Raw genomic sequence first — 12,185 nt, forward strand, 5'->3', positions numbered from 1 at the left:
AGGGCAATACGACCTACGACAGTGTTGCCACTCTCAATTAGAGATGCAATGGATAGTTATTTGGTCGGATACCGGATATTCGGCCTGACCGTCGGCCGAATATTCGGTATCCGACCGCCGAATATTCGGCCGGCGGAAAAATAAAAAAAATAATAAATCATTTTGTTTCAGACCTTGGTCCATACACTTACACCAAAAAACTAATTAACTACAAACTAATTAACTAATAAACTAAATTTAACAATACCTACATTTCGGTTTTTAGGTGCGCATTGTGCAGGTTTTAACCTGTTTCGTGGTGAACGTTGGCGCGGACTCATTTCTATGTTCGAAATGAGTAGGTACCTACGCGTGCAAGTGAGTGGATGTTTAATAGTTATTTGTACAACAAGAGATCAAAGTTTGATATTTCTTCGAGTGCTTATTTTGAGTCCCGTGCAATAGAACGAGCGTAGCGAGTGAATCTAATTTAGAATCTTGAGCGTAGTAAGGGATTCAAAAGCGCACGAGATGTAAATAACTTTGATCTCGTGTAGTACACAAAATTTTTCACCCTAAGCAGTGAGAACATACCTAGAGCGATAGAGATAATAGAACCCAAGTATATCGAACTTGTATTAGACCCCGCATGTTGAAATGACTATAAAGGTCACTTGAATGTCATTTTGTCTCACTCAGTGAGCAAAATCGCATTTTGCTCACTGAGTGAGATACAATCAGTGAGCAAAATGCGATTTTGCTCACTGAGTGAGACAAAATGACTCAGTGAGCAAAATCGCATTTTGCTCACTGTTTTTAAGAAGCAAAGTACCCTTGTTCGAGTTGCTGAGGTGAAAATTGTTTTTAAATAATAAACGAGTAATGTACAATATGACCGTGACTGTTTCTTAAATCCAATTTGTTTACTCTGAAATCAAGCAAAGTTACTATCCGGTATCCGGCCGGGTATATTATTCTGAGGTTCCAAATATCGGTACAGTTGTTTAATTGTTGCTTAATTTGGAGATTGACTCCAATTTCATTTCTGATGAAATCCGTCGATTTGATCATCCCGTCTGGGCTTCACTTAACAGCCGTAACACATTACCGCGCCGTTCAGGGTCACGGTGCGCCAAACCATAGCCTGATGTCATGTAGGTATGTATAATGTACTTAGTCCAAAATTATGTTATTTACTAATTATGTTATTTATATGCATTAAACGTTAAATCTGAACCAACTCGATTACTATTCTATAGTGAAACACATTCAGCTTGACTACAAAAAGCGCGGCAAATTTAATACATGTATAAGTAAAAAGCATTTAAGGTTTCAATAGCGCTCAGAGACCTGACTTTTATCTCGATATCGTAATTTTCTAGCGACAAATCCATTATCTATACAAAACTGTCGCAAAAATGTTATCGCTTGTATATCGTGGTGTACCACGGATAGGATGGAGCCATATACTTTACTACTTGCTTGCAAGTATCGTAATTAAACAGTGCTAAGTAGTTAAATACGCGCAATGTATTTTTATGTCATAAATAATGTATTTATTTAATGTTAATTTAGTATTAATTATAGTATGTATATTGTTTTATCCACAAATATGAATAATTATAGTTAATTTACCAATAAAACATAATTTATACGGCCACAAATAAAATATTAAATGCTTCTAAAGTCTGTTTGGTTATTTCTACATGGAAACGAAGTCATTTCAAATTAGAAAAACATTAACTGAACACCTTATTGCCGCCTGCAGTCACCGCTCGCCGCTCAGCTATCCGCTGACGTTAATACCACGGCCTTACGTTTTATGACAGGACTCGCGTCAGGGGAGCGACACGGTTCGGGTGTGCTTGCGCTCAGTCGAGTTTTGGAATATTACTGCAAATTTTTGTTGTTTGTTAATTTGTTGGTTATTGTTGTTTGTTAATTTGTTGGTTATGGTGTCGACTTTTATTGCCCTAGTCGCCAAATGATGTTACTAGTGAAATTTTAACCGACGCCACACGGTAAAAATAAGTTTAACAATAATTACTTAATTAAAAATCGAATAAAAACGGTATTTCTAATACTTAACTTATATTTTTTGCTATTCAATTAAAGAGTACTAACAAAATCCTAACTCAATTAATTAGTGCAAATATTTTAAGGTTTGCGATTCCTGCTCGGCCTTGCGTCGCAAGGTGCCCGGTACCACTGTATTGCAGCAATAACTAGAAATGCTTACTTTGGGGAACATTAGCAACTGTCGTTTTTGATAATTACATTTTAGTGGTGAGGGGTGGTACTTAAATGACCGCTATTGAAACCTTAAATGGTTTAAACTTATAGGCGCGAAGATTTGATTTCACTAAGCAAATTTTAATTTCGCGTCTTTTTCTGCTATCAAATTGGGTGTGTGTCAGTATAATAGCCCTATATAATTGGCCTATTATTGTATTAAATTTAACGCCTGCAATTACGTAAAATTTACTTTCTTATTTACAGCACTCTTGCCCAGATTAAAGCTGATAATTAGTTCGAATCTAGTCTCCCATACGTTTTACGTTCACTGGTACATATGTTTTGAACGAGTAAATAGTAAATATACTAAATACTTTTTTAAATATTCGCGCTCGGGGCGATGGAAGTTTCATCGTTCCGTCGCCCCGCTCCATGCAACGACCAATCGCGTTAGCTCGCTGGCTCGTGCGCGGCAACTTTAAAGCAACGATAACGTTTTTGATGGTTTTTTGTGTTACGAATCATATTTCAAGCCGATTTTTACAGTATTCGACGAAAGAGAACTCATAATGAAAATCCCATATGATATTGATCTATTACCATTTTTAACCAGGCAATTAATGCACAACCCCATAAAACCCACCATACGGTATTATTTAGTGTACGATTAAATTGCAACGCTTGTACTTATTGTAATTTGGAAATAATGAGAGAAAAAATAGCCTATTACCATTTTTGAGGACGGAAATATACTGAATTTAATAATAACCGTAGGTTACTTACTTTAAATGTAGAATACAGAATTATTTTTTGTGAGATTCATGCTTAATGTCATAAAGCAAATATTTCTCTATGAGTATAAATTAAAAAAATGTTATTAATATTTTTTACAAATTTTCTGTGAATTTTTATATTTTTAAATACCTAAATGTAATATATTTATTTGGATTATGTGTCGACGTAATCACTAGATTTATTATCTGTCCCATACACCGAAAAAGTCAGCTATTACTAATTATTTCCATTCCGCCATACTAGCCGAGCGTACCTTTCCTGGCCTAATAGGCCTCATCTCACGCGCGAGGGTTTTGTGTTTTATTATATAGACACATACATCTTTGAATTTATTCGCTGTGTATGGAAGTTTCCTCACGTACAGTCGACGTCAAAGATATGTTTACACTTTTTGCCTTATTACAAAGGAGTAAGGTGCAAAAGTGTAAACATATTTTGGCGTCGACTGTACATAAGTTTCATGGATTGAAAGTCGGACATCAGGTCTACCGCTTCCCTATCTAAATACATATATACTTATACAGCCTATCTAATTATATTTGTATTCATATTTGTATACATACATACATATATAGAGTTGGGTACATTTCGTGAATTTCGTAATGCGCACTTAATATTCTTATCTTCTATTTTTGTTGTCTGTACATGTTTGTGACTGTCACGAATAAATGTCTATTATCTTATTTTTGACATAAAAGTGATATTATATTCAAATTAACTACCTACAATACAATTAAAGCAGTATAGTTGACGAAATATAACGTGAGTCGATCTTGTTCAAACTTGTTCGATAGATCGGCTCACTTTATATTTCGTCAACTTTACCTATATTCATTATAAAGTCACAGCCGCAGCCGTATTCGAACAATGAGATACGTCAAATACTAGATATTAAAACGATATGGATCGGATATGTCAGTGTCAAACAAGTGCCAAAATTGACGTTTCTTTTAACAAGAACGTCAGTTTTGACACTTATTGACACTGACATATCCAATCCATATCGTTTCAATTCTAGTATTTGACGTATCTCATTGTTCGAATATCGCGGTCAGTCTATCGCTTCCAAAAAGCCTGTCAGTCTTAATAAACTGTTGCATTAGCTCTGCACTAGTCCTGGACATAGTGAAAATAGTCATAAATCGTGGCACGAGCATGTCAACTGGATAAACCCGGAACATATTTTAGGTTTTACCTTGATTGACAAAATAAACTGAGCTGTAGTTTATTCCGGTAGCAGTAAAATTTCTGCAGCATTGCAGCAGTAGCACAGTGTAAAAAGTAACAGTGGACCGACGTTTTGATGTTTGCGTAAATGCTAACACCACACAAGAACACAGTATGGTCGTCACAGACTTTTACACAAGTGCCCAAAAATTACAAAAATTTCAAATAAGACACGCTAGACACAAATTGTAAGTAGTGCCAAGTTCTAACAATGGCGATGTATACAGCTCGGGTGCGCGCGACCCACCCCTCCCATCTTGCACCCCGCACGATTGCGCTGTCTAGAACTCTAGACTGACTATATGGTTTTATAGACTGTGGCAGTAATAAGCAGGCTACGGCCAATCTTTGCCAGTAATATCACCCGCTGGTTTACAAATTATATCATTCGGATAGTAGAAAATTACCACCTTATTCATAAAACTTTACGGGTCTGATTTAGTTAAATTATGTTTTATCCCTTTCTTGCAAATACATAAGTCAAAATGACAGATAAAGGCAAACGATTATTAGATAATTGAGGATTGTAGCGCGTTTATGAATAAGCGGGTTAGTATTTTTGACTATGATATCATTGAAAGTTTGACTGCCCGCTATTCTGATTTTAATCTAATTATTAAATAAGATTTAGTAGTTAGTTAGTTAGTCGTGGTGTAAGAGGCTGGTAGAGTGGAGACCTTGGGGAGAGTCACGCCTAGGGTGGTTCACGTTTGTATGGGAAAAAATCAAACTCTATAGCTAGAAGAAGCGGCACCCTCTCATTTTGTTACACTTGTTCTGTTGACTAAATATGCCAAGTTTTGTAATCTTATCTCAACTACAAGGGGGTGCTCAAACACTTTGAATTTTTTCAAAGTTGTATGAAATCAAAAAAAAAACAAGTTATTATTTTTTTGACTTTTATGTAAGTAGTAGTTTTCACATTATTTGAAAGTGTGATTTAAAAGTTATTTGGTGAAAAACCATTTTTATTTCAATTTTTTATGATTTTTTTAAGTGAAATTCTAAAAATTTTACTTTTGAAAAATTATAAAAAATATAAATAAAAATGTTTTTCTATTTAAAAACTTATAAATCACATGTGCAAATAATGGGAAAACAGATACTTAAATAAAATTCTGAATAATAAATACCTACTTGTTTTTTTTTGGTTTTCATACAACATACAACATTTTCAAAGTGGTTGAGCACCCTCTTGTAGTTGAGATAAAATTACGAAACTTGGTGTATTTTATCAGTATAATAAGTGTAACAAAATAAGGGGGTGCACCGTCGGAAAATAAAAATAAAATGTTTTTTGGGCCACCCTAGTCACGCCCAGTAGGAAAACCAAAGATGCGTTAGTATGACGACATCAAAAGAACAGCTGGATCAAAATGGGTACAAAGGGCACAAAATAGATCAGAATGGCAAAAATTGAAGGAGGCCTACATCTCAAAGATTGAAAAGGGCTAAAAAGAGAGAGAGAGAGAAGATAGAGTAGTTACGGTAGCTATTAAGTAGGTAGTTGGCAAATCTAACTTCTAATATAGAAAACCCCCGAAAATATCTTACAAGCCCCTCTGAGTTAAGTAGGGCTCTAAATTTAACACCACAGGGGTTTCCACGTAGAATAAAAGCAGAAAGCTGAAATATTGGCTCAGCGTAGTTTCTACTATTCAGGCTTTGCCAGCAACGCTTACAAAGAGTACGTGTGAATATTATGGCCAGATATATATAAAGTTGGGGTAAAATATGGCAACAAAACACAGGCATATTCAATATATTAAAACGGATAATTCATGTACTTTAAGTCTCCCTATTATGTTCGTGATTTTTTCTATCGAGCGAAAGTCAAAAACTCAGGATTCAAATCGATACAATCCCTCGAGAGATTGCTAATAAAATTTATGGCAGTCGTATTATGATCCAAAAAACGCATTGAACCTACTGTATGTACCTTAAATCGTTGAACCTATTTTGTTGTATTTTAGTAGGTATGGAGATAGTATGAGGATGTAGTAGATTTAAGGATGACTCACGTTAAACCGGGCCGGAGCTTCCGGAGCTTAGTTTTCTATGGAAAGTACCAAGTGATCACCGATCAACCGTCATAGAAAATGACATGTCAGACGTCTCGGCCCGGGCGCGGCCCGGTCTAGAGTGAGTCAACCTTTAAGTAGTGAAAATAGGGTTAAACTTTTTCAAAGACTAATCGCGTCGCCCTGTTAACCCGACCTACTTAAACTGTTTATGTCCATGTTTGTTGGGTTTACGCATTTGCAGCAAATTAAACCACAACATTTACATGTCTAAATAAGCCTGGGTGCCACCTAAACCCGAAACACAGCTATTCGTCCTCCTCATTATGCGTTCACACACACGTGCATACATTATGCCGGACCGATGCGAACTTAAACCTTCAAGAAAAGAGCGTACTCTTCAGTCAGAAGATCTTCAATTCCGGCAACGCACTTGCAACGCCTCCGGTGTTGCAGCGGGCGCAGTACGGTTCCATTTTTATCGCCTATCATTATGCGCATCCCTTTCGCACTTTCATAGTTATTAGAACGTGACAGGTATGGTGACAAGCGATAAAAATGCGACCGTGCTACGGGGGCAGGTGTCCATGGGCGCCAGCAATTGCTTTTTCATATTGGATTATGATACGATCGCTAGCGCTGATTGGTGCGTGCGAAATACACTGGAAGTATATATAATATATATCTTTAGGCTCGCTCTCACTTCTTACTAACAAAATGTACATACAACATCACTACACCTTATAAAACAAAGTCCCCCGCCGCGTCTGTCTGTTTGTACGTATATATGTTCGCGATAAACTCGAAAACTACCAAACGGATTTTCATGAGGTTTTCACCTATTAATAAAGTGATTCTTGAGGAAGGTTAAGGTGTATAATTTGTTAAGATTTTGTGTAACCTGTGCGAAGCCGGGGCGAGTCGCTAGTATACAAAGAAAAGAAAAACACTGGACCCTATCCCCAGCAAGCCACTGCAAGCCATAGCGCTGGTTTTCAGTAGAGAATATCAAATATCAAAATGGTGAAACCAGAATACTATTCTAGATACATTCTGGTTATTGAATGCGGTCGGTATGCCAACTAAATCGGTATTAATTGATATAATCGCTCGTCTGCGCCATCAAATCACGACTATTGTCTGCGGTGTGTGCATTTAGCAGTAGATCGCTTCGAGTACCTATATGCTTGTAATTAAGAATAAGAATAAGAATAAGAATAATTTATTAAGAAAACCTTATTGCTAATGTTACATTATGCGTGAATTTTACATTTTACGTACATTGTTACGTGCGCCTGAACTAGGAATATAATCCTGTATCTCAGGCAAAGAGATAATATACTAATTTAAAGATCAATAAACAATAAAACAAATTAAAATCATGAACATAGAGACATGAATAGGTATTGAATTATCTTACACTTAGTAACCAAGTATTGCTGTGTCAGTGTCTATAATATCTATAATGTAGGTCGATCGTGTTTATTTCATTATTACATTGTTATTAGTTTACCTTAAAAATAGTTACGAGGCAAGAAATGCATTTTGATAGGATTACGGTCAGTAGGGCAAATTAAACATAAGGTAAATAAAGCACTTATTAATGACAATTTTATACAAACATTAAATACTTAAGTATGAAAAACATTATCGATCTATACGTTGATAACAAATGGTAGGTAATAACTACAAACCAACTAGTTAGGTATACTTAGACAAACAATTAACAGATAATCTTTTAATAGCATGTATTTATTAGCCCTCCCCATAATCAATCGAGTTTATGTACCGTCGTTCGGCCATTTTCCTGACGGGACAGTCAGGGTCCCCAGTTATATGACCATTGGGTTTTTTGAAGAGACTGCATGATGCGCATTTGGGATATTCTGCTTTAAATAGGCAATCCTTGTCCGAGTGCCCTAGATTACTGCAATGTCCACAGGTGGGCTCTGATTGCTTGCATGTTTTGGCAGCATGGCCGTAAAAATGGCACTTGAAACACTTTGTAACAGTTGTGAAGTCTCTGACAGGACACGATGACCAGTTGATGAAAGCTCGGTTTTGAGATATGAGAGCGCGTCGTATATAGGCTGGAACTTCTATCACGTAGTTACAGGACTCTGCATCTTTCTTACCCGACTTATGGCTTAATTTGATAGACGCTAAGAAATTTTCCCGAGTTAGTTCTGGAAACTTGTCGGCTATATTCTGTTCATATAAACAATTGTAGACCTCTTGATCCCGTAGAGCCGATGGTACACCTACTATTACAACTCTGGGCCTGCGCCTGAAGGGTTCATCGATGGTGAGATTCAGGGATGTGTTTTTAAATGTCAATTTCAATTTTTCTATGTCGTCCTTAGTATCAGTGCTGATGATAACACCGCCATTTTTAACTTTACGCAGCGCTCTTACGTGCAGTTTCATTTCTTTAGGATTAATAATTTTTTGTACTAGGTTTTTCGTTTCCTCGCTTGACTTCGACTGATCTTTAGGATAAATTGCGACTGAGCTCAAATTATTAGGACGAATTTCATTTTTGTTACTGGTTTTCACCATATCGGCAAAAGAAAGTGCGTGTGTAGCCGGTCTGTTAGTGTTATCGATACTGTCCTTGAGGGCTCGGAAACTGTCTGATAGGTCTTGTTTTTCTTGAAGCGTCTGAAGAGTGCAGTGGTTAACGAGTGCCTTTGCTTTAAGGCCTTGATAAAGAACTGCCAAGTTTGCGGAACCGTGGGAAACCTTTCGGCAAAGATTGTGGATCCTGAGTTTTTGGTCGGAGTTCAATTTGCCTTCCGTCGATATGCTGCAGTGCTCTTAGTGAAAACTAAGAGATTTATCTATGGTGCTCATCCAATTCTGAATCTCTGATGTTGGTACCGGGTCAAGACTGGTCTGGTCTCTTGCGCTCGTTGGTTGTGCATTTTCATTTCCGGTATTCGGTAGCACTGGTGTTGATGGCGGGGAACGCTGAATTTTGGAACTTCTGCCAAACGGGCTGTTATTAGCACTCATAATGAATAAAGTTGTTTAAACACTTTGACGTCATAACTACTTACACTACACAAGCAAAGAACGTCGCATGACACAGTTTGTCAATATCGAGGTCAATGCATATTGCACACGATTTTAATTTGTATATTATTTAATTATAATTTCAACACGTCTGATCGCATCGATTGCCGAATGGATCTCGAATTTCCGTGTATCTATTGATATCAATTTGCGTTAAACATTATATAATATTAGAACTTAAGGGATGTGATCAAAACAATTTAATAAACAGCATTATTTCAGTACTTGAGACTCAAATAAGAAAAATGGGATATAAAACGTACCTGAGCCGTTAAATTTTGTTTTCTCCACAGAAGTGACCTTTTCTAAAACGTTTTTGACCCATTAGTGCTGTAATGTCTTCCCCAGCCTAAGCTATACTATAGAAGCTTTATAACCTGAAATACTGAAACTTTCCTCAACCTTTTCTATTATTGAAACTTTTGGAGAATAATACTAAGTAAATAAGGGTCTAAGCTAGAGGGAATGAAATATAAAATAAACAAGGTATTGAATGCTAATGAATTTGATTTATTGCATTCGAATCGATTAAGTATGTAAGCTAAATTAATTCAATAATTTATAAGCTCTATATCCAATGAAGTCTGATTAGGGCACATTGGGATATACCGCCTTGATTGCTAGGGCCAAATACCTAAGTCAGGAAAACAAGACGGGACAAAAACCTGACTGCCCAAGTTTAACCTGTACACAAACATAATAAAATATGTCACAGTGGGAAATAAAACCTTATGTAAATATATAAGCAAGGTACGGCAAGATCATCTAATTGGGAATTACAGACCAACGTTATGACAAGTAATAACCAAAGCTCTCTGAGGTGTGAGGCATGTTACAACAGGACAAAGTCAGTAATATGTTCCAACAAGCACAATACATATTCTAAATATTTCCTAATATGTAACTAACAACCTAAAATAAGAGATTTAACAGAAAACGCTCCTAAAATAAGACGAAATTAAAATATATCCTAAGGATCCTGAATATTGCCTAATAAATAAAACCTCAAGTATTACCTAATAAATTAAACCTCAAGAAACTAGAAATAACTGGTAACGCTCCTAGAGGATGGTAGAATTCATAAAATCCTATCGAAATAATTGAATAAGTATTATTTATTAACACACAAATATTATAAAACCTACCTTCTTCCTATAAAATGCTATTGTCGGTTTTATTAAATTCAAAATAATCATAAATTAGAATATAAGGGGGGTGTCTGAAACTATGAAAGCAGATTAAAGGTTCAAAGGGATTCCAGTCAAGATATTTTAAATATTAGAATATATATACCTATAGGTAATATTTAATAATAAATTAGCTTATGTTGTGAATAAGTTTAGAAATGGACAAAGGAGGGGTCTGGCGTCTTACGATTTTATCTGCAATAAAATAGCATTGTAAAATAAAATAACTGATTGCAATCAACCATAAGGCCACTTTGTGTGCCTTACAAAATTACTGTGCATACGTCGCTACTATAGGCAACTATGTCAAACAGAGTCCCAATGTGATTCACTCCACGCAATACCAGAGAAGTAAAAGTCACGTAGACGTACATTCAAATACTCAACCCTTTTGGTGGTCCCTAACCATCCCGCGGGAAGTCAACTAGTGACCGGTATAAAATACTGTCCCTTGGGCCCCTAACAACTAACCCAATTAGGAAGTCACCTAGTGACCGGCATAAAATGCTGTCCTTGGGTAAATAAAATCGAACATGCTAACCAAATTGGTTTCGTCATATTATGCAACTCATGCGTTAGACGTGTATTTGACTGTACTACCTTCTGGTAAAACCCTATCAACCAACCACTCATGCAATGCAACCAATATATTTGCGTATTGGAGTATTTCACACTGATGGATCAGGTTAACAAGCAGATACGGAGACATAGGCCCTAGTAATTAATTAGTAGACAAATAGTGCCCAAGAGAGACCATAAACACAGCAATGATATAAGAGTCGCCCTTAATATCATGAGATCAGTCATTTTATTATTTTATTTTAATCTTATTCGAACGTAAAATAGATCTACTAAAAGTAGAGTAGAAGCCAGTGGAAATAGGATTTGATACCTTTACCCAATATACAATAAAAGGCTAAGCATTCACAATACAGGTTCAAAACCAGGTTGAATCATACTAAATAAATACACTTACATCTAAGTTGTCCTCATTACTGAGCATTACCTAAGTAAGACCCAATAATGATTCAGATTTCTATGAAAGGCAAAGGGGTTAGCGCCCCGCCAATAATCTGTATCAACGTTGACTCTGTTACAAAACCACCTCGTCCTATATATGGTATAGAGAGTCTTTAATGGCTTGCACCAGCAAACGACCAATACAGACTTCTCGCCACGGGAGGTTAATACACGTCTTATAAAAATCTAAAAGGATATATATACGTCATTTACACGCATCCAAACAGATTTCGATAAGCAGCCATTTGGCACTCCGGGATACACGGCCCTCAAGTGAGGGGAGGTTAGTAAACGTATTGCATGAATCATAAGATTAATACAATCAATAGACTTAGCAAGCTCCACTGACCGTGCTACACCACTGAAGCAAGCCCTTTTCAAAGATTACTTTCAGTGGGTGTGACCAAAGACGGGACACCCTTCATAGAAACAAGGACAGGCCCTATAATAAAACACATGGACGTATTTCATCAACCTGGTATAAAACCATTGCTTAGCGATATCTTAAATAAATGAACTTGGGTAATACTGAAACCTTTTGTCATAACTGGAAAAATCAAATGTGACGTCAATTCCAGATATAACTAAATACCTCATTGTTAAAACAGCCACTTATATGTGACAAGTTTCAACAACTACAATTAGT

At 36.3% G+C, this 12,185-nt stretch overlaps 1 pseudogene; it reads right to left on the reverse strand.

Annotated features, from left to right (window-relative positions):
• Positions 1–7,955: 7,955 nt before the first annotated feature.
• On the reverse strand, positions 7,956–9,272 carry LOC134794482 (uncharacterized; annotated as a pseudogene).
• Positions 9,273–12,185: the final 2,913 nt, after the last annotated feature.

Source organism: Cydia splendana, chromosome 10 (assembly GCF_910591565.1).
Source record: "Cydia splendana chromosome 10, ilCydSple1.2, whole genome shotgun sequence".
Taxonomy (NCBI): Eukaryota; Metazoa; Arthropoda; class Insecta; order Lepidoptera; family Tortricidae; genus Cydia; species Cydia splendana.